This window comes from Meleagris gallopavo, chromosome 28 (assembly GCF_905368555.1).
Source record: "Meleagris gallopavo chromosome 28, MGAL_WU_HG_1.1, whole genome shotgun sequence".
Taxonomy (NCBI): Eukaryota; Metazoa; Chordata; class Aves; order Galliformes; family Phasianidae; genus Meleagris; species Meleagris gallopavo.
In genome coordinates this window covers 3,064,032-3,089,596 of record NC_139431.1, presented here as the reverse complement: position 1 = coordinate 3,089,596, position 25,565 = coordinate 3,064,032, and the positions used below count along the sequence as shown (strand labels likewise).

General features: G+C 45.5%; 1 long non-coding RNA gene across 1 annotated transcript; it reads right to left on the bottom strand.

Annotated features, from left to right (window-relative positions):
* Positions 1-6,244: 6,244 nt before the first annotated feature.
* On the bottom strand, positions 6,245-23,330 carry LOC146542629 (uncharacterized). The gene is made up of 3 exons (XR_014879924.1): positions 22,745-23,330; positions 12,784-20,201; positions 6,245-8,875 (listed from the first exon to the last, which is right to left on the bottom strand). It is a non-coding gene; the product is annotated as an uncharacterized LOC146542629 (long non-coding RNA).
* Between the last annotated feature and the right edge of the window lie 2,235 nt (positions 23,331-25,565).

Below are 25,565 nucleotides of genomic sequence, written 5' to 3'. Positions count from 1 at the left end.
TGTTTTTCTGAATTAAAATGCTAATATTTTCTCTGGATAGCTGAAAAAATGACGCCTGCACTTTATCGGATGCTTCTTTTTAATTTTCTTTTCCATTGTCTTCCTCCTCTGGCTAAAAATAATAGTAGTAGATGGGATGATGGGTGATAGGTTGGTGCAGATGGCTGCCAGCACCAAGAGCTGAGCGGGTATCCTGCAGGAGCTGATGGCAGCAGAACGTGCCAGGGGGAGACCACTGCCAGAACCCACTTCTGAGTTTGCAGACATATCCCCAAATGCTCCGTCCGGGCATCTCCCTGCTATGAGAGGTATTTATTCATCGTGGCTTTGCTTCAGCACAAAGACCAGCCCACCTACTGTACTGGCTGCAGGAGGGCAGTTTTGAGCAGCAGCCAGCAGCACCAAATCCTCTCCTCTCTCTGTGCATTAAGCATTTTTACGTTCCAGAAGCGTTCATTATTTGTCACCCATCATTTGTCTGCTCTTCATAAAACTACGGCCAGCAGTGCAGGCTCCCACTGCCTCTCCCATGGAAGAGGACTTTCACAAGCACTGTGTGTTCTGCTGCAGCAATGCTGTGCACTGCAGCCCGTTGGCATGCTGTCAGTTTGCAAAATACTCCTCGAGCAAAGGTTTTCCCTTGGAAAGGCTTTTGCTGTCAGGAGATGGAGGATGGTGTCATGGGGTGCTGTGCTGCTCGCTGGGAGCAGGCTGGGCTGGCACTGCTTGGATCAGCCCATGCTTCCCATCCTGCCCATGAAACTGTTTATCAGCTGTGGTTCATTCCAACATTATTAAACACGGAGGTTCAATATTTGTTTGCTTCCCTTCCAGTGCTGCAGCAGCCCGTGCTCAGTGCTCACTTCTCTCCCTTAGGAAAAATAAATTAAAAAAAAAAACTTTTTTTGTGCAAAGGAAGGAAGAGAAAATCAGACTCTTTTCCCGAGGCCACAGAATTTCTCAGATATCCATTTCAAGGTGTTTATTGCAGCCTTTCATCCCGTCCCCTGACTGCTAAGACTTAAATTCCCTGCCTGGCAACAGATGGGATGCCAGTGTATTTTTAGCAGTTTGTTTGCTTTGATTGAACTCTTAAACACCATCCTGCTTTTAAGTCCTTCAGTTGCCCTGGGGGCTGACGAGAGAGGCTGAACTGCGCACAAAGACATGCAGGAGCAAAGCTGCCTGTGCAGAGCAGCTCTCCCAGCATTGCACTGCTCTGCAAGGAGACCTGTGGTGTGCTGTAGCCATCAGCTGGCATGCTGAGCAATGAGTTCCTCCTGCTTTGGCAGAAAGAAAGCATCGAGTCCACACCTCTGCCACACGAAGGGCTGGGTGAGTGTGTCAGCTTTCCTTCAGCCTTCGTTCCCAGTGGCTCTGACAAAGGACACATGGATGGGCTGGCACTGGGACACGCACACTGCCTAGCACCTGTGCTTTTATTCCAGGAGAGCTGCAGTTATGTTACAAATGTCTTTTCTTCTGTCTGAAGCAGGACTCGCCAAGAACTTCCTTGCAATTTATAAGGGAAATAAAAGAGAGGGATAAATGAATCCATCCTGCTCACATCCCTGTGCCTGCGTGCTGCCACAAGCAAAGCCCCTTTCTGTGGAGATGCAGCCACTGAAATACAATCTTGCATTAAAATTAGAATATCTCACTGTGTGGGAATCTATTACGTATTTGGAGCAATTTACTCCTGTTCAACATACATCAGAATAAAGCAAGATTGTTCTCTGCTGCTTGGGAAGTTGTGAAAAGCTGCAGCAGAGGAGCACACAGAGCTGTGCATACAACACCAGAGCTCTGCACTGGGGTCTGGCTGAGAAATGAACCACTTCTATTAAAATTTTTTTAATTCTGTCCTCCTTCCATCCACTTGTTCAGCTCTTTGCTTAAGTTTACCTTTGAGTCACAGAGACTTCTTTCAGACCCCTCATTTATGCTTTTTCCCCCCTTAAATTGCTTTTAATAAGCGTAATGGGGAAGCTTTAATTGGATTCCTCACTCAGAGGGTTAATTAGGTATATCTAAATAAGTTACAGAATGCATTCCTTTGGTCTCCAGTCCATTTCCTCCCTCCAAACTAAAATGTTCTGCTCTCCGGAGAGTTCTTGTTTGAGAATTGACTGAAGGTAATTATTGCAGATAATTAAGATCACTAAGCAAAGTAATTTAATTTTCTTCTCCACCTCTTCTTCCCTCCAAGAAATGTAAATGTCCATGTAACATTTATCAATAAGAAGCCTTTTAGGAGGCAGTGTTGGCCAAGCATGCTACGAAGCTAGAAGAACTGAGTGCAACCAAATAGAAACACTTTGAAAAGTAATGACTTGTTGCACTGAATGAAGAGTCCCTTGTTCCCAGATGTTGGTTTTGAATTTTGTTGCTCTTTAATTCTGCTTCCACTATAAGGGCAGATCATGGACAGCAAGGACAAAGGTACAGCCCAATTAGCTGAAGTGCAATCAGCTGTGCTGGGCAGGACACAGCTGAAGGCCCTGAAATGATGAGCTTCCATCAGTGCCACCTGTGGAAGCTCTGCTTAACAAAGGTGGTGTGGAGAAGGAAGGCTGAAACAGTTCAGAGCCTTGGAGGGCTGGAAGAGCTGAACAAGAGAAGGTATTGTGGGTTTTTGCTTTGTTTTCCTCCTTTGTTGCTGTGATTTTTGCGTCTCTGGGTGTTTGTGTGCTGCGTAGGAGGTAGAAAAGCCTGAAAGAAAGCTGTTCTGACTCTTGTTGGAGTGGGTAGTCAAAGATTAAGAGAGCACTACTGCTCTGTATATCACAGTGTTTTTCATGTCTGCTCGCTGTTCTGTTTAAAGCTGGAGAAGGGATGGAGCCAGAAATCCTTTGGTGTTTGGTCTGGAAGCTGTGGGACAGGAGCCTGCCTATCAAACTTCATTTATGTAACCAAAGGAACTGCAAAGCAAGGGGATTTCTATTTGTTCAGTGAGGCCCTGAGTTACTCCAGCTCCCCTCAGTCAGATTTTGCTGCTGTTGTTCCTTTGCCTTCATTGCAAACCTTTCTTCTCCTGCTGGCTGTATCCTCTGCCTCTGGGGCAGGTTATGGAGAGCCTTGCTGCTGCTTGTACAGAAAGCATCTTCTGTAGTTCCTGTTCTGTGTCCCCTGTTACATCTCAAACTGTGAGTTCAGGGAACGCTTGGTCTCCTCCATACAGAACGAGTGGGTACAGAGAAGTGGAAAAACAGCAGTGCTGTGACTTAAGAAGCTTTAATTCAATCCTACATCTGGGGCTTTAAGCTCCAGCTGAGTCGGAGCCCACTGGTTGCTGTGCTGCCTGGATTCTGAGTCCTTATCTTTAGGTGGGAGCTGGGCACTGCAGCACGGGGGGATCCCTGGCTGGGATGGAGGAATCCTTCATTGCTGGGAAACAAACTAGGCACTAAAAACACGTCGGGAGGCATATGTGCATCTTTTGTACTGCCCCAAATCACTTTAGCTCAGAGGATGTGGATTTGGTCCTCACGTTTACCTTCAGCTGCTTTGACTTCTCTTCTGGGAGTCTCCTGGGAGATGTTGCTGCTTGTAAGGTCCCTGATGACATCAGGGATGTCCTGGGGAAGTGAAAGGTCTGGGACCAGTTCAACGTTCTTTTGTAGGTAGGACAGAGTGCTCAGATCTCAGAGGAGCAGGGGCTGCTTTCCAGAGCAGGGAGCATCCCGCCTGCTCACTCCCACATCCTAGCAAGGGCTTTTCTGTTGTCTTTTTTTTCCTTTGGTTTTAGCCATTTTTATAATGACTGCATGCTTCTTCATTAGAGCTTCCTGTGGAGTGCTCATTATAACTTCTGTTTTACAAGGGCCACTCACTGAAATGCACAAACACTTCAGCAACCTGTCAGTGCTCGGCTTTGAAGCTGATGCAGAGCTGAATACCATAGATCTGCTATCTTAATTAGTACAAGAGGTTACCAAGATGTTAATACCTGATCTTGCAAGGCTGACAGCGTGGATTAAAGGTTGTGGAAGCAGATAATGTGTATGACAGAAGGGTTGTGGGCACTGTTGTTCCTACTCAGCTCAAGGCAGTAGGTTGGGGTGTGTGTGCTTGTTGGCACTGGTGTGAGCTTGTGGCTTTGGGAACAGGCAGGATGGTAACCTGTAACTTGATGGTGTCAAATTGTCCTGAAATACTTGAAATGACACCTAAACCTCGTGGCTGTGAAATAGGAGCTTTCAATGGGGTTGTTTCCTTAGTGGCCCTGCTGCTGTGGGTGCAGGTGTGTGGCATGCATCTGTACCTCTTCCTGCAGGCTTGCCAGGATGGGAGCACTGCCCCAGCACCTGTGCAAGGCTCACCAGATAGCAAGCAGAAATACGCTTCTCCCTTTGCTTTGGGACAGCTAGAAACACATGTTTTTGTAGTACTGATGCTCTGAGCAGCTTGGATGGACAAGATGTGCTTTTACAGACCTGTTCTCCCTGACTTTGCTTGATCTATTCTTGTAGTTCATGTGATGGAATTCCTGAGATGTGAGCAGTCCTCTGTAACAGCTGGAAGCCTTGCCTCAAGTCCCAAAGCAGACACTGTGTGGACATGGGATAACAGCTTTTGTGTGGCTCTCAGGCTTCTGGTTGCAGTACGGCACTTGAGCCCTTTGCCCACATTGCTCCTATGAATGGTCAGTCCCTACACTGAATGTTCACACTTCAGACCCTGATTTTGCAGTAAGGTGGGGTTTTAGCTGAGTCTCTCAAGGTGTCTGAATGTGCTGAGTGATGCTCAGCTTGTCTAAAGGGGTAAAAATCTGGCAGTAATTAACTTAGTGTATTTTATGGTGTTTTGTGTGTATTCCCTGGCATGTAGTGGAGGATCTCGGGTCTTTGATCCAGAGGTGGTGATTTATTGGGCAATTGCTTATCTACACACCATCAGTCATGCTGGGAAGAAGCACTGTGATCTCATCAGTCTGGGAGAATGAGACATGGAAGGACTTCTATCAGATGAAGAGGGGCTGATAGATGGAGAAGTCATGGAGGTATTGATTCAAGCCAATAAATTATCTTTTACATTAATATTGTGCAGACAGTGGCAAATAGAGACTCTGCACTAGTGTTAGTATTCTCTTCCCATGATGAAGAATTGCCCTTCTGTGAAGTTCCATTTCAGTGAGGAATGGAGTTCTGGGATATGAAGTGATTTCATATGGAAATGTTAGTCCTTCCATTACACAAAGAACCAGATAAAAGTGCACAACTGGTAACGGAGGAAATGGTGAGAGGTGATGACTTAACAATTTGCATGTCCTGGGGTGGGTATGGAGCTACCAGAGTCCATCACAACTTGTCCCCTGTGACAGAGGTTTCTCCCCTGCTGCTATTTCTTTTTAATTTGAAGGTTGTTCCTCTGTTGAGAGCTGCTCTCCATTACACCTCGGGTATATTAATGTGTTAGTAGAATTGTTCTCCTGTTTGTTAGGCCCAGGTGGTGAGGAGAAGAGCTCTGCTTGCAGTGTTACCTTCTCTTTCCCCCTTGACTCCCCACCAGGGCAAGGCAGGGATGGGGCTGATCTTAGACCAGAAGCATTTCTGTTGATGTCTGCCTCCAAGAGTCATGAGCGAGACAGCCAAATAACGAGGCTAATGGAAGAGACCTTGATTTGTGTTGACAGAGGAGAGTGGACCACCGTGAAGCTTTCCTGTTTTTCTTGGGACCGGGCAGCTCTGTACAGAGTAAGGCACAGCCTTAATGTGACAGCTGCTGATGGAGGCAATCTCTGTTCTGTAGACCACAAACTGGCATTGAAAAACCCATTCCCACTGAACGAGCTTGAGGGGTTGGTGTGCTTTTGTGGCCACCTCATGGCTCGCGTTTGCTGATATACTCAAAGCTTGGGGGGGGGAGAGACTGCAGTGACAGAACCCATGTGCACGAGCATTCCAAACACCTGGGATATCTGAGAATAGCTCTGGTGCTGCGCTCTGCTCGTGCATCCGAGTGCAAATGTCGCTGCTGGAGGCTGTGGGAGTGCATTTCTGCTGTGCAGAGCAGAAATTGTATTTTCCTCCGGTGCCCACTGGAGGTCACTGGAACATTGTTTACCATTGTCTGTCAGAACAAAGGAATTGCAAATCTGATCTTCCAGGAAATTAATGTTTTTTTTTATAAAAATGCATAGATTTTTCATATGCAAAATTGATAAAAATAAATCTCCAAATTACTCATAATCCCTGTGTATAACATATTTTAGAAATACTTCTCGTGTCCCAAGGAGATTTGGTCCCATTCTTTATTTTACAACATTGTGAATTAACTGATAGGAAGCCAAAGGCGGGCTCCTGCGATGAGCCCTGTGCTTCATCATCACCTGATGGATGTGTCCAAAATGCAAAAACAAAGCTGGTGAGGCAGTCAGTATTCACCAGCAAGAAACCCAAACATTGCAATTTGCCAATCACTTCATTGCATGTATGTTGTTATGTGTGCAGGAGAGATGAGGAGCAAATCAGTGTTGTGCAAGGGTCATCTAATTAAACTCTGCTCCTTCTGGGGAGGTGAGGAGCAGCTGATTCCTTCTGGAACCCACACAGTTTTGTGCTGCTTGCTCCAATAGTGCCCTGCCCTGGCTGTAGTGCACAGAACATCCCCTGCACTCCCTGCTGGAAGGAAAGCAGATGCTAGGCTAACAGGACCTAATTATCAGTAATAAGAAAAGTTTGGCAACTAGGCACAGAATGGGCAATAAAATAAAGCTTCTCAACCCATCCATCCAAGTGTGTGTGGTTGCTGTTATTATTCAGCCTGACGTTTACTATTACCAGTAAGCATCCTTGTATGCTTCTTTTTGGGGTACCCAAAGCCAAGAAATACAGACTGACATCTGGGTGAGGTCCAGATTTGAGACAGCGTAGGGATTTATATTCTAGTGTTTGTATGGGAAGTGTATTTGTGGAATTGATTAGCTTAGGGCAAGCTGCATGCTGTCTGGAGCAATGTGAGCAGTGCTTGGTCAGCTCAGGGTCCTGCAGTGCCCACGGGGGTCTCTCCTGTTACACTAACTTCAGAGAAGTGACGCTTGATTGTGTTTAGTGAGTAATTTTCTGGACCTAAATAATAGGTTCATCTTGAATTGATGATGAATGCAGGGAGTTCAGGCCTGGAACAGGGAGGTTTGATTAATGCATTAAAATGATGAGGTACCCTCTCGGGATGAGAATGTATTTCCCTATCAGCTCTCAGTAATGTCTTGTTTGGGAGATCTGTGCTGAGTTTTTGCCAGTGCAGCTTCTCTTGTGGGTTCAGTTGGGCCAGGTTTGCTGCTGGGCCTGGAAGTGGGGGTTTCACCCACGTTAAGCAGAGCCATGTTGGGTGCTGCCAGGCTCAGCTCTGGCCTTGCACTTATTCTGCAGGAGATGGACTGCAGCAGAAGGAGGTTTTTCCCCCAGAGGGTGGTGATGCACTGGAACAGGTTGCCCAAGGAGGTTGTAGATGCCTCATCTCTGGAGGTATTCAAAGCCAGGATGTGGCTCTGGGCAGCCTGGGCTGCTGGTTAGGGACCCTGCACATAGCAGGGGGTTGGAACTGGATGAGCATTGTGGTCCTTTGCAACCCAGGCTGTTCTAGGATTATATGGTAAAAGCAGGGACAGTGTGATTTGGCCCTATTAGAGGAATCTAGGTTGTTTGTTTGTAACATTTATCAGCACTAAGATGTTCAGAGTGGCCCAGTGGGATGTATGGTATCCAGGCAAGTCACACATTCACACTACAGCACCCGAATCTGAACCTATGCTGCTCCAGAACCAGCAATTCTGCCTTTGCTTTGTTGAAAAGCTATCTTTAAATGCTTGCTTGAAAACCCTAGAGCCACATAACTCGACTGTTTTCCCAGGAAAGCAATTAAGAATCTGTGTTAATAAGAAAAAAAAGTTGTTTGCAAATTTTAATGGTTTAAAAGATGCCCTGGGGAAATCACCAACAAATGGGACACTATGATACGGCCCTTTGCTAGTCAAGCAGCTCTACCTGTTACAGATGTGATCAATTAAAAACTACCAGGAGGAAAGAACATACTCTTTTAAAGTAATGTGCATAGCCAGAAGGATTTTCTGACATGATTGGAGACTGGAAGTAGCGTGTCCTTTATCCCCTCTGTGCTGCAGGAAAGGAGGAAACATTCTGCCTTGCTCTGCTTTGCAACATGAGAAGCAAATGAAGGTGCACAGGGGTGGAGGGAGTTGCACGAATGTGGCATTTAATGAGCCAAAAATGAGTCTGGATGTGCTGGTGACCAAACAGTGCAAACTGCACTCGCTTGGCTGTCAGGATGTGTCTGTAGTGTGTGTTTGTAAAATATTTACTGGTAGCCTGACAGCACCTCAAACACTGATGGAAAACATCCAAGATGAGATGAATCAAGTGGACATCAGCAGTGATTGAAGTCTGTGCTAGGTTCTCTCTGCAGCCAAAGGAGAGACTGATGTCTCCAGCAGGGCAGCAGATGTAAGTTTTAAAACATAATGAATTGTTCTCTGGAGGTGCTGCTTTTTGTCCATTGATTTCTCCTCCCTGATTGTTTTCGACAGACAGTTGACATCTCCTTGCAGGTGAGGTTAACCCACACAGAGCTTCGCTTTGGGAAACTTGTTATTGCATGAGCTGGTCAGGGTGCTGTGCTGGGTTTGTGTGTCCTCGTGCTGCTTTATGAGCTGAAGCAATGGAGCGTTGTCTCTCTTGTGCTGCTGGCACACTGCAGGGAGCTGGGATGGTGTGGTTCTGTAGCGCTGTGCATTTGTGCACAGGGTCTGCTTGGCTTTATGCCTCTGTTCCAGGTAGGGTTTGCTCCTGCGGTAGTTCATGTCTGCTCTTCCTGATGCTGGTGTACTGAAAGGTGGCACAGGGTAGTTCTGCATCTATGGCAAACATGAAGTGAATATGTTTAGAAGGAAAAAAAAAAAAAAAGCTTTAAAACATAGCTTATTTCTAGCTTCAATTCCATGATTGCACAGACAGCTCATTGTTGCAAGCCTCAACTTATGCTTTAAATAACCTAAGGGTTGGCACCTCCACTTCTACTGTGGCTTGGGAATAATGCAGTGAAGAAGTCCTCTTAATTACTGAAGGTGCTAATGTCTGACATATGCAACGAGCAAGAGCTGAAGTTTTCATACTGCCAAGGAAAATATTAATGTGACAGGAAAAAAACAAGCAGAAGGTTGTGTCTGAGGCAGGTAGAAAAAGGAGAACTGATGAAGTGCCATCAGTGTTCACTGTAATCCATAAATGCAGTGGGTATGTGGTCTCCATAGGGCTGGGTTCTTGTAGTCTATAAGAAATTCATGGACCTATGCTTAGTTTTCTGTAATGTATGTCTACATATACATGATAATCAACAGAATATTTCATTGCTGCTGTGACAGGTTCTGTCCAACTTGTTTGCTCCTGTGATTATTGCAGTTTGTTTCTCCTGGAGTCTCTATAAGGCATGACAAGGCACCAAAGTTAGGGTGAGTTACACAAAGGGCTCCTTTGCATATTAAAGACTTTGCATTGTCACTTGACTAAATTTGGGACAGCATCTACCACTGGGAATGTCATCAGGGAGATGAATTCTGCTGCTCATTACTGGGGTGCTGTGACAAATTGGTGGAGGAAGGACTCTGAAGCGGTGGTGTGCTTTTTTTTTTTTCCCCCAAGCCTTGTCGATGCTCATTTTACTCCCCTCCATCCCTAGCAGCCTCAATCCCTTGATAATAAATGCAGCTCGCATGCAAGCAACCCCCCAGACTGATTTCTATCCACTGGAAGGAGTGATTTAAAAGAACAAGAAAAGACATTGAATGTGTTCATTATTGATAATCTTAAAGATTTACTGCGGGCTTTCAGAAAAGCTCCAGCTTTAAAGCAAGCTGCTTTTATCTCCTTTTTTTGTTTGTCTAGTTGGCTTTTGTGGGTTTTGTGGCTGTTTTTTTTTTTTTTTTTTTTTCTTCCCCACTCAGTAGCTCATGTAGGTTGGGGCTTGAATTATTTTCTTTCTGAGGGAAATCTGTATGACTCTGCTATCAGTAGGGACTTGCAGGAGGAAAGGTTTAGCTGGTGTAGCAGTGCACGGGGTGTCAGAGCCACGAGCTGTGGGAAGGGGCTGTGATTGTGCCTATTGGGCATGGGCGACTTCACAGCATCCTGAATTGTAGATATTTGTACCAAAAACCCTGGGGGGAAAAAATGGTGGGGACTGAAACTGTTTCCAGTTGGTCCTTCTGAGCACACTTGGTGATGCGTGGTCGTGGAATTGGGAGTAGTTTGGAAGGGACTTTTGAGATCATGTAGTCCCAACCCCCTGCCATAGGCAGGGACGTTTCCATAGCCCAGGTTGCTCACAGCCCCGTCCAGCCTGGTCTTCCATGGAGGGAACATCCGCATCCTCACTGGGCAACCTGTTCCAGTGTCTCATCACCCTCACAGCAAAGAGTTCTTATTAATATCTAGTCTAAATCTTCTCTCTTCCAGTTTAAAACAATTTTCCCTCATCCTATTGCTACCTGCTCTAATAAAAAGTCCCTCCCCAGCCTTCTTGTAGGCCCCTTCAGATCCTGGAATGCCACTATAAGGTCCCCCCCCAGAGCCTTCTCTTTTTTCAAGCCCCAACTCTTGCAATGATCTCCTACTTGCTTGCATTTCCCAATGCTATTTCAGAGCATCTGTTTTGGTCTTAGGGTTTAAAATGGTCTTCATGTGGCACATGATTGTGTTGGTGTGCAAGTACTCAAAAGAAGGATCAGTTCAGTCCCAATGAATCCCTGACTGATGCTCAGGCTAACTGAGCTCAAGATGTTGGCAAGGTAATGATCACAGTGATTTGTTTTGTCGCTCCCAGCTTTGAGGGAGCAGAAGCAGTTGGAGTGGTGCAGGAGATGCAGATGGCAGTCAGGTGCTTGGTGACTAAACCAGAAGGTAGAAAACCAGGGGAATGGGAATCTGTACCAGCCAGAGAACAATGGATGTCTCCATTGGGTTCTGTCCTTTCTCAGCCTGCATCAAAGCGCAGCGTTAGTCACCCTGTGCTCAGAGCTGTTAGATGTTAGAGATGTTAAAGTACGAGATACCAAGCCGGGAGGCACAGACCAGATGTGCTCATTCACCTCTACGCCCTTCAGCCTTCAGAAGATCCAGAATTCCTAATTAAACCTGAAAAGAGGCGCTCAGGGAGGAGCAGATGGCATTAGAAATCAGGAGATGTGAATGAGCTGCCACTGGGATGTGAACTTTTCACCCACGTAACCTCTTGATGGGTGCAGGGAGACCTTAGTGCTGTCCTGAAACCAAAGCCTTCTAGGAAGGTTGGGAGGTGCTGGGGGTTATCATGGGATGGCAAGTGGGTCACAAGTCCAGGCTCCATTCTGTGCTAAGCATGCTTATTATTTTGGACTAATCAGCTCTCCTATATGGATGACTGTCAGGAAGCAGACTGCACTGACCCAGGGATGTGTGCAATTGCAGAAGCAGCAGATGCTCAATATCCTGGGGAATCGGGACCTCCAGTGGGAGTTTCTTCATCCACTCCCCTCTGTCTGGGCAAGAGCACTTCTCGAGAGTTTGTGCACAACCACAAAAAGAGAACCTTCCCTTTTTGTGCACTGGGGAAGGAACATAACGTGATAACAGCTGCCAATGGATACTGCAGAAACTGAACAGGGAGAATCTGGCCCTAATGTTTAGAGTAAGGATGTAACTTTGTTCTTCTGACGCAGCCCAGAGCAAGTCACCTTTCTGCTGTTTTATGTTCTACACTTGCAGTGTGCTTTCCTTTGTAAGAGGCATGGGTGAAGTGCCATGTAAGAGTGTGTTTTTTTTTTTCTTGGCACTAAGTGTAGTTTGATTTAAATTTGCAGATGTGGAGTTCTGGTGGTTGAAAAGGTGTTCCTGAGCTTAAAATTAAGAGAAGGGCCACAGAGTTGGATGATGCTTAACCTGAATGCTAATCAGAAATAGAGGACTTGGTGCATCTGAGGATCAGATTCAGCACGGTGCATCTCTGTAACCGAGTTCCTCTGCTTTAAGGTTTTCCACTTACACACGATGGAAAATCCATCAGGCAAACATAAATTCAGTGACACATTGGAGGGAAAAGGAACTGGATGAACTTTGGTTTTGTTTATTTCTAAGTAGCTGGAGTGACAGAGGTAATTTGTGTGGAATCTGGGCAGTTGTGTGCTCTCATTCACTCTCCTGCAGTACCTCTGCCTTCCACAATGTGATTTTTTGCTTCTGAAGCAAAAGATATTTCCCAAAGGTCTCTGAGCATGTGTAGCTATATTTCATCCCTGTAGTTAACTCAACAAAGGATGTTGGAACACAGAGTATCAGAAAACATTTTCTGCGTTCGGAAAGCAAAACCATGTGCTCAAACCCCATCATCAGTTCACAGGCATTTTAATAACCTCATACTTCACCAATCAGAATAATTAAATAGGCTCATTATTTAAAATATTCATTGTGTCCGGATTCCATGTTTGGCTTTCTTGGTCAATTTGGTTCTTGCTAATCTGAGGGAAGGAAAGAATGTTCTCTAGTGCTTAATTTGCATTAAAAACACTATAATTTGTAAGTAAATTGGAAAGCTTTTAAGTGGAGAGGGAACATCAGTGACTTGACAGTCAAAGCTCTCCTTTGTTTTTCAAGCATAATGTTCCAGAAAGATGCTCTTCCTTTCTTGGAATTATACGGCAATAAGAATGAAGCCTTGTAATTGTTCATTAATCTACGGTTATTAAGAGCCTGGTAGAAAGCACCAGAAAAACAACAAAAAAAAAACACCAACCTGAAGTGGGTGCAAACTTGCTTATGATACCTTTATTAGAAAATGGGTTGTTGATGGCTTGCTCTATGTAAGGGGTTGTTGTCAGCAGGGGCAGGGATGGGGGATTCCTCTTCCTGATGACCCAAGGGATGTTCCCACAAGGATTCAGCATCCAAACTTGGCTGAAAGAGAGAGAAAGATATAAAAACATTTCACTGTTGCTAAAGAAGAACCTCTTGCTGCAGGCAAAATGTTGTTTTCCATTGTGGCCAAGCAAATAACTTATTGGTTTGACTCAAAAGAATGACCTGACTAGCAGATGGACTCTAATTTTCTTCCTTCATTATTTTTTTAGGCGTATCTGATTGCATGGATATTCTTGGGGAACAAATCTTTGTTGTATTAAAGACGTTGCTTTCTTTGTTGCTTCCTCATCTTTATTTAGGAGGAGGATAGAGGAGTGAGAAATGCAGTGGAGAAGCTTATTTCAATGCAAATCTATTGTTGATAATTGCAGTTTTAAAATCTTCTCAACCCCCAGCTGAACAAAGATAAAGGAATAATGGCTGTGAATTATTAGCTGCTCCACTTACCTTCAAAACAGTTCTTACATTGTTGTGATACTTGGATGTATTTATTTTTGCACATCTTTTGTTTTTAGTACGTGTGTGGTTCCTGTGGTTTTGGTGTAGTTTTTAGGACCCCTATGGTAATTCTTCTTCTGTCTTTCTGCTATGGGTGTGTAGGGCTAAAATCAGTGGATTCTCTGTTTTATCTGCTTCTAAAGTGAACGGATCATTTTTTTCCCCCCGTTATTCTATTTCCAGGCCAGGATAATGCAGCAAATAAGCAACTGCAGGTTGTGGCTCGGAGGGAACTCGACCAAATGGTTTCTGGTCTGGGTGAATGTGTTGCAATCTGGATCAACCCGTGGTGCATGGGTGCTTGTTGAACTGGATTTTTTTATTTCATTTTTTTTCTAACGTTTGGAGTTTAATGGGTAGCCACGACCATTTCTCAGAAGTAAAGGGAGAGAAAAATTGTGAATGGGTGTAAATAAAGGAAAACCTAAGGCTCCTAATAAATATTCCTAGAACCACCAAGTCCTGCTTGTAGCAGGCAGGTGCTATAACTGATGGCTATGTTTATCTGCCAGGGTAAAAGAATGGCAAATCAAGATGGATGTGTTTCCACCTGTCTGAACTAACAATTTATCACCCTAATTCCTAATGGATCAAGCACTTGCTAAAGCAGAGTAATTGTCTGGATGTGGAGGTTGGCTTTCTGACATAAGGGATTTATGATGTGTCAGGATGCGGACAGCAAGTCTAATATTGTTGTATACTAATTTTTATGCTCGTGCACATTATATGGCAGTGCAAGACCATGTGGCTATCCAACATGCAAGTGTCTATAATGGGAATGCACACTGCAAGTTTATAGGGTGCGTATCACATAAAGTCAGGCCTATGGGAGGCATACTATCTTAGAGCAGAACTACGTCTAGTTATGGGTTGCTGTTAAGACCGGAGAGAAGAAAAGCTGGTGTGTGTGCTCAGGAGGCAGCATGAGGCTTGTGCTTCTGTGCCTTACTGCTGCAGGTTTGCTGGAGAACCTGATGGAAGATGCTGGAGGAGAAACTTCACCAGAACTGTGTGTTTTTAAAGGGGAAGTTTTTTGATCCCGGTGACTCGCTGAGAACAAAAGTAGTAACATACAGCCTCAGTAAAATGGCTTTCACAGCTGCCAAGGGAAGATGTCTACCCCAGTCAGTGAGGTAGGACCAGGTTGCTAACACATGAGGAGGAAAGTAAATCACCGATGTACAGGGCTGGATCATCTTCTGAAACCCTATAGCTCTTGGCACCTTTTAATTGGCCTAATGGGTCGGATGGGCTGGGTTTGGAGAGCAAGAAAAGCCTGTGTTGTGATGGAGGATACTTCCCCCATGGAGTTCTTGCACCTTTGATTTGAAGCTGCTGCTGGCATATGTTATCCATGGAGGCTGAACGCTCACGATCCAGCAGACAGAGCTGTGAAAGACTTGATTGCTTTTCTCACCTGCCCGAGTGTCAGACCCTATTGTATCTGGCAGTGCACTTCAATTAGGTCTTAAAAATAAATGTGGTAGTACATCCTTGGAGAAGCTGTGGTGGGTTCCTTGGAGAATGGAGCAGCTTGATTTAGGCTTAAGGACGATGCTTCTGCACAAGGGAGCCACCAGTCACAATAATTACATCGCTGTCTTCTCATAATATGATTTATTTAGATGTTGCTGTATGAATTAATTCCCTCTAATTGCTGCTCTTCTCACTGTAAATCAAGGCTTCTTGCTTTCTGGAGAGTAGTGAACATGATCCTACACTGAAGTAATTAGTCCAATTAGTAAGGAAAGCAGATGTGGAAAACCAATTACTTTCAGGAATGTCTGCTCCCGTGTAGCCCAAATGCTGTTCAATCAAAATGTAACAGTAATTTAATAAAACATTGTTTTATTCATCAACTCCATTCAGCACGGGGGCTCCTCCTGGCTGCTTTGGAGAAGGCAGTTTCTGAGCTTTGTGGCTGCAGAGATGGGAAAGGAAAAACAGCTGCCAGTGGTGTTGCAGGAGTTGGAACACTCCTCAATCTAAGGGGAGAGGGATTGGAACAGAGCTTGAAAAAGCGTTAGGAGTGAGGAAGGGGGAAGCAGAAATCCTAGTGTGTGTGCAGATCTGAATACGTGAGCCATTCCTGGTGCTCTTCATCCACGCTGCTGTGGGTGTGGGGTCCTGGGGTTGGGCACAGCACTCTGTCAGACCTGACTCTGTCTCTCATGCTCTCATCTTACATCTGAGATCTGTGACATGTGTACCAGCAGGGATGTTTTGAATGTACATCGCTTTGGGAGAGGCTGGGCAGCATGTAACTTCTCATCCCTGACTAAATGATGCTTTTACTTGGAAGGACCCTGAGCAGGGTGCCCTGTTCAGTGCAGATGCCTGCCCAAAAGCAGCATATGGAGTTACTTGCTTGTTTCTGAGAGGAAAGTAACCAGGCTGCAGCCAATGGTCACAACGGCGTTGCACAGAGCAGTTCTGCAAAGCATTAGGCTCAATGTCTGTTAGATAGCCAGGAGCTCATGTAGTTGGATAGAAGTGGTGCTTTCCTATTCTGATGCCCACTGTGCTGCCTCTGTATGGAAACAGGTTGTGTTCTACCTAGAAGGCCCTTTGTTTAGCATATGGAAGTCATCGATAAAGCATCATCGAGGGAAAAGCACTGAGCACTTTCTTCCCTGTAATTAATTGTACAGGGGGTCCCAGGAGCAGCTCTCAGTGGCACAGGCACAGCCAGAGGCACTGTGTCTGCCTGCAGTGAGCAGGGGAACCAGTGTTCTCATTGGGGTTTGTTTTTTAAGCTCTTTAACAAAACACACACAGAGGATTTTGCTGCTGAAGTTCACCCATCTATTTTCTTCTATCTACCTCACGGAAGACAAGTGTTCTCATAATTGGGCCATTAAAGGAGGTGTTGAAATGTTGCTAATTGTCAAAGGCAATTAAGTGTAGCAACATGTCACAGGTAAATTAACGAGGCTCCAGGTGTTATGAGCAAATTGCATTTCTGTGGGTATCAAACAACTCCTGTCCTTTCTGCTAGCTGTCTGTACAGCTCTGGTGCGGTGCTCTTTTAGTGATGCCCTCATGTCTGGGCTGCCTGTACGTATGGGATCTCTCCAATACGCAGGCAGTTCTGCAGTAAGTTTGTAATAAAACATCAACAATGCTGTTATTTGGTGTGTTCCATGCCTTGCTGTTTTCAGGAAGACCTGCAGTAACCCAGAAGCACTGCTGAGAATATTTAGCGTTTTAACCTTAGAATAAATAGCATGGAGGGTTTATTTCTGGTGGTTTAACGTGCAAAATCTGGAGCTTCTCTTTGAGTGGCCAGCAGCTGTATTGCTCCTGCCAAAACCCATGGCATAACACACTCCCCCTGCAGCTCACAGAGCCACGGATATTAGGGGAGCCCACAGAAGGGTGGGACTGCTGCATTGCCCTATAATTATCCCTCTTTGTTCCTTTTCTCTTCCTGATGCATTAGATGCCCTCCCTGCAAACAGACTTGTGATTATGTGTGTTTGCAAGCGTGTGCTCGAGGCTGGGTGAAACCTAATTGTATATTATTAAAATATTATGATTTTTTTTCCCATTCCAAGCTGTAGGCGACGTGGCACCTCCCTGGTGCCTGGTGCAGCTGGTGTTGACTGGCACTTGTAAGGTTGTCCTCCAGGTGCTGCATCAGAAATCTTTTGACACAGTGTCAGTAATTAAGTGTACAATTAAGAGAATGTCTGCAATTAAGTTCAATCAGTCAGTCAATCAAATCTACATTTGGAAAGGGTTTCTAAAGGGCCTCTTATCCAAACCTCCCCTCCGCTTCAGAGCGCTGCGAAGTTGACACCAGACACAAGGCAGTGCCTATGGGAGGGGGTGTAAAAGGGCTGTAGGGTCAGTAGTGCAGACAGCAGAGGGTATCCGAGGCTCAGCTCTGCTGAATGGAACTAATTTTAGGTAGGGAGTTCAGATTCATCACTAAAATAACTACTAAATGGGTTGGCAACTTAGCAGACCCTCGCTGTCTGTCTCCCTGGGTATCCAGCTCAGCTCAGTTGTGTTATTGCCCATCTTTGTCCCTATGGAAAGAAAGAAAGAAAAAAAAAAAAAAGGACAGGAATTTTGACAAGATAAGCTCTCTTGGCTTCATGGCATTCTGAGCATCTTTCAGTTCATGCCAGCTTTTGACAGGGAGGGTCTTTTATGTTCTTGCTGCATCTGAGGCTGACCCATGACATGTCCTGCCCACTAAATGAAGCTGGAGGGGAAGCACTGCCTGCTCTGCTGTGCTTCTTTGATGCATCTTCCTCAACTGTACCACTCATGGCCTGTACCACGCTTGAATTTCTCTTCAGCTACTCAGAAGGGTAACTTGAGAGATTTTCTTGTCTGTGGTGCAACATCAACTTGAGCAATGAGCCATGGTCTCTTTGATAACGAGCTTGCATTTACAGAGGACCTGTCATCTCTTAAAGGAGTTGTGCTAAGTGCATGCTGTATTGACAAAGGTTTGTCCATAGCAATGTGCAGTTTGTCTGCTGTCTTCTCTATTCATTGCTTTAATGCTTGGAAAGCTGTCAGCTAAAATGTCCTTCATCAGCTGGAAGAAAGAACAACTGGCTAGGTGCTATATTACTGTCAGTGCTGTAAATATATCTCAGTGTATCACTGATACCCAGCTGTATTTCTGTTATTTCTGTCCTTGTAGAGCTCCCTACAAAGGCCCGTTGCACCTGAGAAGCTGAAGGCACCCAAGAGGGGTTGGTTGAGAGGTGCTGGGGATCTCAAACAGAGCATGGGATGTCCCAGTGCTGGGTGCTGCTCCCTGACCCTGCTGCAGCAAAAATAAGCAGACTTGTGCATTTCTCACGTCCTTATGTTTGGCACACAGCATTAATGTTTACACTTAAATGGCTTTAATAGAAAGATAAGGAGTGCAGGTGTAGGGAGGAATCTGTTGCTGTTCCCATTAAAGCCACCCGATGGCTACAACCAGGACTAAGAAAGGTTTGTTAAGTCTCTGTTCTCAGGTACCCTGAAGGAAAATAATTCAGGGAAAAATATGAAGATCAATTTCTGGTCATATATTTGAAAATAACTCTGGAGAACGAATGCTATGTGGATAAGAGTGCATTAGGAACTGCAGTAGTAAGTGGTTGTCTTGATCCTGGTCTGAAAGTGTGCTGCAGATCCTGTTGTTACAATGATCTGATTTGGAGTTGGGTCAACTTCAATAACTGGGATTATGCAGGAGGATCACTTTTGGTACCGTGTCTGAGACACACTGTGTGGGTTATGCTTAAGAATGAGCCTGGAAATAAATGTCAGAAGCACTGGAAGCTTTGGTTGCTGACTCGGAGAACGCAGTGTCCCTCTGTGGGAGCTGCTTGTTGGCTTCCAAGGGGGAGGAATGGACACAGCACTATGCCTATCAAAGCAAATAACACTTCCTGGTGGCAGAAGTATTTTGCTTTAAATTTGCTGGATCTAATTTTTTGGGCCACTAATCCCAGGGATATGAGGACCTCGAAAAGGCAATTACAATTGGCAGATGATTGGTGTTAGATGTGACATTTCTGTGCATCAAATACGTTTAAGTGCATTAAACTCTGAGGAATTAACGCTGACACCTTAAGAGAACAGTCTTGTGCTCAACCTGAAGAATCTCAATTCTCCCTTGACTTGAATCTTATTTACATATGTTTTATTACAAAATAAACGGGCCTACAGTTGTAATGGCATTTTGCCATGCTCTGAAGATACAGCAGCAGGGATGCTGGAGGAGGCAAGGGTGGATGCTTAGAGGAGGATCCCTAAGGAAATGCACTCTGTTTGTGCCCTGAGACAGTTCCATTCTGGTTCCTGCTCTTGGCTCCACAATCCTAGAGGAAGATGACTAAAAGCAATGGTTACACATCTTATTTATCCACGTTAGCATTTAATGTCCTGCTAAGAAGGTATTTAAGTCTCCAGGAAACCAGCTTGTGGTCTTTGTAGACTTCTTTTTATCTCTACCTACGATGCAGAAAGTACGTAAGCTTTCAAAACGGGCTCTTACTGGTGATTCTGAAGAAATATTCAACTTATTAAAGTGCTCGGTGTGCCGTTCCTGTGCTTGCCAGCATGCTTGGCCTCTGTTTGGATGCCTGGTGCATCAGTGTCCATGCCGTTTCCTTTCTCTGCCATTGGGAAGCAGATCCTCTCATTGCTGATTCATCTCCATGCCTCTTGTGCTTCACTCCACTGAAATCTGGTTGGGTACGAGACAGACTCCGGTGGAATGAAGGACAACAGAACCCATGGATTGTCCTTATTTCTGCTGGAAAATGCAGGCGTGCTCACTGTGTCTCACAGTACATTTTAGGGATGTGCAGCTGGTATATCTGTGGTGCTCAAGTCATATACAGGAGGTGTGAAACTCTACAGTCAGTGCTGATGGGAATCCTCTAGGCTGAAACTTCTGTTCACCAATACATTTCCCCCCCCCTTCTGTTTTCATTCATTTTTATTTTAGCCTATACTGTAGCAACCAGGGAATCTGAATCTACAAAACCAAAAGAACGCAGATAGGCACAGTGAAGAACTGCCTTGGTCTTATTTGCAAGAATGAGAATACATGAAACAACTGCTTTCTTTCAGCCTAGGTAGGGCAGAAAGAATATTGTGTGTAGCCCAAAACATGGTGCATAACTGAAGTCTGATGCCAGAGCAGGAAAACACAGCCAACAAGGCACTGCCAGCAAGATGGCCAAATGGAGTTAATTACATCATGGGGGAGATCTGAGACCCTGAGCTGTCCAAACCTTCTAGATTTCTATCCTCTTCCAAGGGGCTTCTCGTCTATGAGGCAAAGGAAAGGGAAAGACTGTTAAACATTGATCCTTCATCTCTCCTAGTATTCTGGGGAAGGAATGTGATCATAAACAGACATTTTACGGTACAGACATTACATTTTACTACCATGCAGGTGCAAACAGAACAAAGATTAATACCAAAGTTTGGATGTAATGCATATGCTTTGGACTTGAATGTTGCTTCTCATCTAAAGAACTGGAAATGCTAAAAGTCCACCTGGAAATCCTCAAATCTCCCGAATTAAATGAAGCCTGAATGTGTCTCTGCAAGGAACGGCAAACATTGTTGAAAGCCAGACACAACTGGGGGCTTTGCTTCTCGGGGCCTTGAAGCCAAGTAAGGAATCCAGGTCCCAGTTCCCACATCCTTGGTGCCTGGGTAAACTGGGAGCACTGGAATGCCAAGTTCTGCTCTGACCACAAATGGGCTTTGGCTGCTGCCTGGTGCTCAGAGAACTTGGGGATGTCAGATGGAATTTGCTTGAACTCTGCAGGCTAGGAGAAGGTTGGTTAGGAGGCGAAGCTTTGGAGGTGAACAGCAATGCTTAGCAGTGCTTCCAGGAGAGAAAACCAAATCATGCTATGGAGGTGCTGATGGAGGGTTTAAAGCAAATAGCTTTGGGTGTTTCTTGCTTTTCCTTTTAAATCTAAACCTGTCTGCTGCTGCTGCATTGATGCCCCTCCCTTTGCTTTGTCAGGACATGTTGAGAGCTTTTGGGTAAGTCCTGAGAACCAGCAGCCCAGGCAGGAGCTCATCAACTGAAATTCCTGGTGCAATCCTGGTTGAAACATCTTTTATTAGGCAAGTTGCAACAGGCTTTAGTGCCTGAACACTTAATGCACAGCTTCCAGCTATTAACCACTCCATGGCTGGAACTGCCAGTGGAGGAAAAAGGATCTGCAAGGCTGGCGTTGGCTTGCTTCAGGAGCAGCTCAGGCTATCAAGTACAACCACGTACCAACAAAATCTTACATAAAAACAATGGTAATAACTTAAAATACAAGCTCTAGAGACCTGCACCCAAAAGCTAACCACCCCTCCATCTTGAAAAAACAACTTGAAGCGCGTTAAAGGTTAACAATATCGTTTTTGTTCTGCCTTCTAATGAGATGCCACTGGGTCTTTGCTTCTCGCTGGGGTGAAGACTTGGGAGTTGGGCTGCAGTCTTTGTGCATCCACCTGAGCTGCAGCACAGATCCACTGCTTCCCCCAGCGTGGCAGACCTTTAGCTAAAGGTCAGGTACAATTGTACTGGACTTCTCTGAACTTTAATGTGAGCCAGTGTTTCTATATTCTTGTCTGTAGGGAAACGAGGAGATCAAGTTGGATGCTCTGACCAAAGCTCCTAGCACTTGTGCTATATTAAAAGCACTCTGCATTAGGTCCAGCGATTACAAACCTTTGAAATTTTCTGAAAAGTGCCTGAAAATGGTACTCTGTCCAGAAAAGTATAAAACAACTGATTTCATTACAACAAACTTGCATTCGAAATCAATATTTCCTGAATGCAAGGCCTGGAACTGAGCACAAGTTCCCAGAGTAACACACATCTGCAGCCTGTATCTGATGGAGCTGTTAGGTCTGGCAATGACCCTTCTATGGGCCTTTCCTAGGAAATGTGCTCAGAGTGTATTCTGCTCATTCATGGCTTTCCATTTTTCTGCCTCATCTCCACAGCTGGCTCTCCAGCTTGTAATATGCTGCAAGGTTGAGTTCCTCCATGCTTTCCCAAAGCTCTTCTTTGAAATTAACCGTTTGTTTTTAAAGGTAATAGAGCTTTATTCTCTTAAATTCAAGCCGATTTTGCAAGTTGAATCTGTGGTCAGCTCTTAGAGAGGAACCTGTTTCTACAGCAGTAGCTGAAGTCTCTTACAAAGCTCACTGTTAGGGCTTGAGAAGGCCTTCAGGCTCTCCTGCCACTGCATAACAGGCAGAGGAAAGGAGATGTGCTCAGCAGGGGAGACAAGCAGGCTCCATGCACTGTCTGCTCTGACCCCAGGACTGAGTGCTGTTAGCCTGGATCTTCAGCATCCATAACCCTCCAGAGCAGTGCATGACTTCAGGACTTCAAAGAACTTTGCAAAGACTGACCTTGTATTTGATTACATGTTTTCTACAGGCTACTGAGCTAAACCTTTACGTATGGCAGCTCAAGCCTGGTATTCGTTGCACTGGTGTAAAGCCAGAGCATCCCCATGGCTTTTAGCTAAATTACAGTGCTCTTATTCTCACCAGTCCAGGAAGTGTTTTTTAAGGGATCCCTCCATTATCAACTGATGCTTCGAAAGACTTAGCCATTACTTAACAACAAGCAATGTTTGCAGTCTTCCCTTTTAAAACCTGTCTCCTGGCCTTGCTTTCCAAACCACAAAGGGCAGGTATTGGAGCATTCCCACCAAACAAGACAGTGCTGATACAACTTAGTGCAGCTCTGCAGCCTCCTGTGAACCCACCTGCATGCGATGCCTCCCAGCCACATCCCCTCCCCCAGAGCCCACAAGTTCTCAGTCCACGAGCTGTGCACTCACCTCTGTTAATTAGGTACAACTCCTGTCTTGCAACTGTTTTACTTAACTTTAAGCCAAAAAAAAAAAAAAAAAAAAAGGGAGGGGGGGTTATGGAGATGGGAACTGAACCCAGCTGGTAATTAAGTTGTTCAAGGCCTGTGTTCTCTTCTTGTTCTTCTTTCCGTTGACCAGAATTCCAGAGCAAGTGGAACAGCAGCAGCGTTCCTGCAGTGGGGTTGTACAGCACGCTTGGTCATCGTGCCCCACCAGCAAGGGAGAAGGAAAGGTGTGTTATAAGGAAGGAGGAGAGCAGGGAATGGAGCAGAGCCCTCTGAGGAGGTGCACATCACCCACCAAAAAAAAAAAAAAAAAAAAAGCGAGAGGAGGAAGGAAAAAAAAAAAAAGTTTAAAAAGTTCTGGAGCAGGAGAGGCAAGTTCTGCCCACTTTAAGGTGGTGGCCCCAGGTGCAGTCTTTATTTGCGCGCCTGCTCAGGCGGCTCCGCGCACCCGCGGGCGCAGCCAATGGAGAGAGCACGGCCGGGCGCTCCGCCCCGCGCTGCGCTGCGCGTCCCCTGCGCTCCTCCTCCGCCCGCGTGGCTGTGCGCAGGGATGCGCCTGCAGGGAGGGGATGCGTGGCTCGTGGGGCTGCAGAGAGGATGTCCGAGCAGCGCTTGCTTCAAAGCACGCTAAGGCTACAAGGGGCCAGAGCGAAGCATTTGTATTATTCTTAGGTTGAGTCGCCTAATTCTTGGTTTGATTTCTCAGCATGGGGGAAGTTTAGCTGTGCTGTGGCGCAGCTTGCAAAGGAAATGGAAAAGCTGTTTTGAGTGCTGGCTCTGGAGTGTGCAGTGCAGCACCAGGTTGGGTTGTGATGCGCTCCCTGCGAGCTGTTGGTCACAGCACTGAGCTGCACTGGATGTGTTGGGAAGGTTTGGCTGTAGGACCTTTGTCATCCCTGCATGTGCCATTGGAAGTGCTTCCATGTATTCATCTCAATTCCAGCGCTAAAGGAAATTGGTGTAAAATAACTCAAGTTCCCTTGAGTTCCATGCGTGCTTTATGCAAATCCCCTGAGTCCCTTATTTATACATACCTCTTAATGTCTTTTTGTAGTGCTAACAATGCTGCTCTTCCATGCTGTTTCCCAAATAAGGAATGCAAATGAATCCTCCTTGCTTGTTCACCTAGGCTGGAGATCCAAAGTGGAGCTGCTTTGGTTATGACACAGATCATGAGGTTGGCGTGTTACGTTCTGATTGTGCTGAGTTGCACTTAGCAGCAGTGTGCATCGTGACTTCCCACAGTCCCAAGTAAAAAGTTTGGATTTTTTTTTTTTTTGCCACGCGTTTAAAATAGAGAGTTGAAAATATCAGCCTATAAATGCATCTGTTAGAGTAATCCTAGAGAAAAGGAAGTCGAGGTTTTCCACGTGTGAAATATGCACTGCAGGTTATCACTACTGGGGTTATAATCATGTTTATTGTACCTATTGCTTGCTTTTATTTTAGTGCTATGTGAACAGGAAGCCAAACTCTTCAGTTCTGTGCTGCTGCGGGGTTTGAAGGTAGGGCAGTAGTTCTGCTAGATCTAAATCAGCTCTTTATTTGCTACTGTAAAACAAGAAATAGCTTTACTATTTACAGCTCTTTCTGTTGAGGATGGATACGGTGGGGCTGTCTGCAGGGTGGACGGCTGGGTAAGAAAGTCATGCTGTTCCATTATGCCCACTCACTTCAAGCATCAGTTGCCTTAAGCTTTCAACACGTGCCCGTTAGGTGGAAAAGCTGTCGGCACATCATAAAGCTGCTGCCAGCTCCCAGGCCCTGCTGATGGAAAGGTGTCAGGGGATGGAGGCTCTTCTCTGCGGTGTGTGATGGGCACATTCCGCTGCTTGGCTTCCCAGGAGGAGCCCTGGGTGGTCTGAAGGCTTGTCAGCTTTGACCTCTAAATTTGTCCACTGAATGGAATCGGATTATTCACTCGGTCTGCAAGTTTGAGACATGAAACACAGCAGAGGAAAACTCAGGGCCGCCTCTCTTGGAATTGCCTGCTGTAAATTCAGTCCACAAGCAGATAGAAAATAATTTGATGTTTTTCTTCCTTTGCCTCCGAAGTTTATTTATGATTGGTGGAAAAAGCGCTTTGTAAAGCAAACTGCCTGCCTAGGAGTGAGGAATAAATACAGCCATCAGACTTTGCGGTCCCGATATTTCCTATCACAGAAACGAACCCCGGGGTATCGCTGTTTCACTTTTATTACACATCATTTCTATGGTGGCGTGCAGTGAAACCTGCCTCCCTGCACCCTTCCTCTCTGCAGCTCACTCTCCCATGTGCACGAGGGATGCAGTCCTGTAACTTTTCCTGAGTGCAGCCCTTTCATTGCAGGGAGTCGTTTTCCCTGCTCAGTTCTGGCTTTAGCACTGCAGTTACTGTTCTTTCTTAAAGTCAGCTTTGCCTGCATTTCTGCTGCCAGCCCTTCACAGATGCGTGTTCTCATTAGCACTGCAGCAGAAAGGTGAACGTGCAGTGTTTCCTGCTCTTCACACAACCCCTGCTCTGTGCTGACAGCTGGGTATCTCTGCAGTGGCACAGATCAGTTGTAGCCCCTCTGAGGCTGCACGGACCTGGTGACTTCAGCTGCGCTCCTTGTTTAACACGATACCCCTGCAGAGGTCAAACAGCACATGTCAGTTCCACTAACTTTTATTTTAAATATTCTCAACTGTAAGGACTTCTTTGCAATTTGCAGAGGAAAGAAAACTGATTGCACCAGTCTCTCCTGTCGTCCTCACCCCATCCCCAGGCTCCACACGAGTTTACATTCTCCCTTTCACTTCCA